The sequence below is a fragment of the Lactuca serriola genome, chromosome 2, assembly GCF_051521515.1.
Source record: "Lactuca serriola cultivar US96UC23 chromosome 2, Lser_US96UC23_V15, whole genome shotgun sequence".
In the NCBI taxonomy this organism is placed as follows: domain Eukaryota; kingdom Viridiplantae; phylum Streptophyta; class Magnoliopsida; order Asterales; family Asteraceae; genus Lactuca; species Lactuca serriola.
In genome coordinates, this window is record NC_136409.1 from 129518062 (window position 1) to 129524061 (window position 6000).

The following is a 6000-nucleotide window of genomic DNA, read 5'->3' on the forward strand; positions in this document are numbered from 1 at the left end:
ATATATATATATACTATCTTCCAAAATAGACAATCGAAGATTTCTATTTTTTGGTAAATAGTTATGTTATTTAATTAATGAAGATTTTGATTTTTTGGTAAATTAATGTTACCAAATATTTTTTTAGAGAAATGAGAAGAGAAAAGTATGATAGCCAATGAGAGTTATTATCAAAATAAGGAAAACCCGATAGTTAGACTTTTCGGACCAGAGCACGGGGGGCGATCACGGACAAAATCCAATATCATTGGGCATACTCAGGTTGTCGGTGGATTGTTTAAGAATGTGGAAAATAGTCCAAGTTCGATACCACAGGTGGACACGAGCCCAACATTTCCTGAATCTAGTGGTGCGTCTGGTGGACGATTGATAGAATATTCACCTATTGAGGTAATATATTTATAGTTTCTACATAAAAATGATATATATATATATATATATATATATATATATATATATATATATATATATAGTTATGTTTTTTATATTATATTTACAAGAAATGTTGTATGATTTGCAAGTTATGACAGAATGTAATTTATTATTAAAAGTAACGGACACCCAATTGAAAGTAGCTTCTGGTATTGCATGACCAACCTCGGAAACAATTATACATTCGAAACTGATAAATGAAGGTTGTGTTAAAGTGCAAGTTGATGAGATCATCGAAATATATGGGGACTTGCGTATGAATATCGTAACTCGAGCAGAAGAAATTGAATTTGTTAAACATCTTCTTCATACACTAGTTCAATGGCCGAGATGTGAAATAGAGGTCTATTTTTATTTAAATATAGCAATATATTTTATTATATTTTTATTTAAATATTACAATATATTTTAGCTTGCAAACAAAACAACAAGCATGTCAAATAGTGGCATGGGAATGGGCTTGAATTGTGCATCGACATAGATATACGTTGTTGACAACACAACACCTTCAATTTATCGTCCACAGGTAGTCGACCTCGACTGGTTCACTCTTTTATTTTTTTTGTTAATTTAGTTTTATTTTGTTAATATTATAACAATTGTTTGTTATTTAAGTTTGAGGAAAACAACATATCTTATTAGTATATGGAAACCAATGAACCTTTGCGAAGTGGTTTAGTTGATATGGTTAGTCTTAAAGAAAACTTGTTTTTAGATTTATTAAGTTTTCTTTTAGATGTTTTATGTTTGTATATAATCATATCTAAGTACTAAATTTTTTTGTTTTTTTTAGTTATTATCTATGAATCCACCACAAAATGATTTAAATGAACCCAGACCCAGACGCAAACCCAAATCCAAACCCAAACCCAAAACCGAATCCGAATCTAAACCTGAACCCGAGCCGTCTACAATTGAAGATCCTGAAGTGTATACATCTTTGAGCAAAATATAACAAAGAATTCCTAAAATCCAACAAGTTGCTTTTCAAGTAGCAACAATGTTTGGGGATACACATGCCATTAATATTCTTCCATCCAAAGGAATGTATCGCCATAGGGTTCGACTTGCCATCCCATATAACGAGATGTTAAAACTATTTTTACGGGATTGACTTGATTTTAGCGTTATGCATTGGTTTGCGATGTAAGTTATTATATTTTTAATATGGTATAATAACCTTTTAGATATAATTAATTTTACTAACATATATATATATATATATATATATATATATATATATATACACACACACACACACAGGCTTTTTTTAGGTCGCCCAATTCTGAATGCGCTTTCTTTGATCCATTCTGCATTAGCAATTTAAATCATCCAACAAATATGACGGTCGCCAATGAACAAGTCAAAGAAGTATTTTCGTATCATGAAGACAGAAAGAAATATTTTCTTGCTCCATATTTACAAGAGTAAACTCTTTGTTCAATAATACATACGTATACATATACACACTACACATCCATGCTTATTTGTTCTATAATTTTTATATTTGTAGTGGGCATTAGGTGCTTTTTATCCTATGTCCAAATAGCAAATCCGGTTATATTCTTGATTCTTTAGGTGGTATAAAGGAAAAGGGCAAACAGGATAAAATGGACGAAAATGACCAAAAGGACGAAAACCTATTTCCTTCTTTAGCTAATAAACTTTTATTGGGACAATTTAACAATTGGATAACGGTACAGGTATGTTTTCCATTATTTTTTTATAAATTTATTTTAATTAGTTTCACAATAGTTAATTGTGGATTAAATGTAGTGCAACTAGCAAAAAGGTAATTGGTAATGTGGATACATAGTAATTAAACATATGTGGGAGTTTGTTGATGTCGTTCAACATGATTTACAAAATAGATTAAGTGTGTTGCATATAATTAAAATAAATCAATTTTTTATTTGGATATATATATATATATATATATATATAATTTGTTTGTTTATTGCAGTTTTGGAAGAAGAAAAAATATGTTTTGCCTAATGAACTTGAAAATATGGTCTTAGAAATGATATCGCGTTTAGTTGACATGGTGAATGATGGTCGGAAAAAATATCTGTGAGAATTAGGATGTCTTGTAGTATTAAGTGGTATTTTTATTGATGGTTGGGTGTTATTGTAACTAAACACGCAATTAGAAATTATTGGTATTTTGTGCCACTGTTTTATAATGCATTTCTCATTTTTTGTTGCTATTGTTTTAATCATGCGTTTTTCACTTTTCGGTGCTCTAGTTTAATAGAGTTGGTTCCCAATTTTTGGTGCAATATTTATAGCATCAAAAAAATAAGAGAACTGCATCTAAAAAGCACTAAAAACGATATTTTAGCAGATTTGTTCATGCGGTTTCCATTTTTTGGTGCGATTTTTTAATAGGGTGGTTCCTGTTTTTTAGGTACTATTTTTATTTTTTTTCCTGGACATTTTCTAATGCGATTTACGGCGTTATATAATGCGGTTTTGGAACCGCATCAACAAATATGTTATGTTTTGCTGGTATTTGTATTTTTTTCCCCAAACATTTTCTAATGCGGTTTACAACATTTTATAATGTGGTTTTTAGAACCGCATCAACAAATATATTATTTTTTATGCTATATTTATTGGTGTGGTTTGAAAAACGCATCAGCTAATAGTTTTTAAGCGCATCAGTAAACGTCTTTTGTACTAGTGTTACAAATGAATTTGCCTAAAAACGATCCATATCCATGATACTTCTTTTATTATATACTGATCATATTCCACCATGCATAACCCTTGCACTTTATCTTCCATAGGAACAATCCCTATAGGTTTTTACATGTCTTGCAACAAACCATCCAGTTTCAAACTATAGGACCGATTATCTAGTTTGGTTAATTATGAAATCACGATTAACAAGTATGAATGTAATATGGGCACAAAAAAGTAAATAATTCATTTTGTATTTCCACGAGAGTAAGAAGCTCAATCGCAATGATGGATATAAGAAAGAGAAAAAGACTTACTCTCACAAGTAACTAACATCTCTATATATAGTAAACCAATAACCGAGTCGGTTAAAAGATAACCAATAAGGTTATGAGTTATGACACCTAAGCCGTAACATAAAATACAAACTGCTAAGCTAGGCCACTACTACAAAAAGGCACATAGAACTCACCATGTGGGACCCATTTTTTAAAAAAAACGGGTTATATTTTGTAAAAGTTGGGTTTTATATATAAAGGAGAATGTAATCTGACCCGATTTTAAGTGAAGAAACGGTTATATGATACAATTAAAGTACCCATATTCCATTGACATAACCGGTTCTTTTTGCCACATATTTATATAACCCGGTTTTTCTAATGCAACCGTATTTTATGAGTACAAGGAACGATTTATGAGATGGTTAAAGATCCGTTTTTCAAAATTTACACTTTATGTCTTCCAATATCTTCACGTAAAAAAAGATTTTTAAGTTATAACACATTTAACACCTAGTTTTTTTATCAAATATGTTTATTTTCGAAGCCATTAAAACTCACGTTCTTGGTTTTTCAACAAACTCTTTAATTATTATTTTATTCAATAGTAGTTAAGGATATCCAAAACTTCCATCATATGTTATTTACAATAAAACAACTAAACATAAACTCAATTGACATAATTAGTAGTATAATGCCATCTGACATATATAATTAACATTTTTAAACATCACAAAGTTGTTTCCAAGTTGTAGCAACACCTATAGCTCGTTCCCATAACTGATAAACACCAAAAAACTGAAGATCCAAGCCAAATGTTTTCGATTCCTAGCAAGCTTACAACTAGTAGTAAAGTATTATCAGGAATCAAGGAAAACAAAGAGAAATTATGTTTAATGAACAAATATTTCAAGAAATGGGAGGGAGATTTGATGGGAAATGAATATTGCAAAAAACTTAGAGGGAGATTTGAGGGGGAAATGAATAGTACAAGAAACAGGAGGAAGATTTGAAAGGGAAATTATATGGTACAAAATGCTTGAAGGAAAAATTAACAGAACAAATTCAGCTAATTAGTTTTAGTTCTTGTAGTTGTAACACTCCAAAAAAATCATAGAAATTTAAAATTTTCAAAAACAACCAATATCCATAATTGTTTACAAAAAAGACCATTGTTTCAAAAGTAGAGTCATATTAGATGTCCCAAAAATCAATATCATGAAAAATAGGACGATGTACACGATAAGACCTTTGCTTTCCCACGCTCATCTGAAGTACTTGAAAAAATAAACTAAAACTGTAAGTCAAAGCTTAGTGAGTTACCCAAAAGTACTACCGCACAACATATAATATACATAAATTAGCATGTTGAGTCCACAACCCCCCGATGGATTTCCTTGCGTACCACATACTAGGTCCACAACCTCGCGGTTGGATTACCCTGGCCTATAACCTCCCGGTTGGAATGTCACAACCCTCAACCTCCCGGTTGGAATGCCCCGGTCTGTTGAGTGACAATACAAAGCAATAATCTCAACCCACATAATCATACAGGTAGTCCTATAGGTCTACCAGTTTAAGACCTGTTATTTGCTATCATATAGTCATACAGGTCTATCGTGCGCTCAACATATCAACAACAATATGAAATATGTTATCAAACCAATGGCCCGACCTTGGTGCCTTCGACCCAGAAGTGCATTGAGGAGAACTCATCTCTAAATCTAAAAAGATCTCTGACAGAACACAACTCCGAATGACAGCTCAACTGGTCACTTAAACATGAAATAATGACCAATCTCAAATACCACTCAAATTACCTAAAATACCCTTAGGTCAAACTTGGTCAAAGTTAAAAAGTCAAAAGTCCAACTTTGGTCAATGCAGATGAGTATGTTGGGCGTACTCAGCCTAAACTTAGGGCTTACTCATCCATTGACTAGAACCACGAGGTTGACCCAGTACGCTCAGCGTACCAATCTGTACGCCCAACGTACGAGGCCTTCCATTAATCCTTCTATTAAGAGCTTTTTCCTTTATGCTTTTTTGTCCATTTCTCAGATCTGACCCTAAACTAACGTGCTTCACCATAAATTTTCCAACTTTATAGGGTTGCATGGCTAGCAAATTCACAGGTGTTAAAACCCTAACTTCCTAACCCATTAAGATGTGTCAACACTTTCATAGAGTGAAAGAAAGGTCCAAGATCACATTTTAATCACTCAAACTACCATAAACGTCCAGAAGGACAACTCATTTGGTCTATGGTAGCTCATACTCAAAAGAACCAAGAATATGGAGCTAACACAGATAAACTTTTAACAAAAACAAGATCTAGTGATATGATCATCAAGTTCAGAAATTTATTCCTCGGAATAAAGTTTGGAGGTTAAGTGTTCCTAGGTATATATTATATTGATCTTCCAAGTTGGTGCTTCTCTCTTCTCCTTGCTTCAAAGGCACCACAAACAGACACTTTCAAGATCAAAGGAACACACACAAAAGATTAGGGCTGCAATGGATGAAATGAGAGTTAGGGGTTGGTGAGAGAGTGAGCATTGGAGAGTTAATGATATTTCTATAGGGTTCAAACTCTAGAAATTAAGGT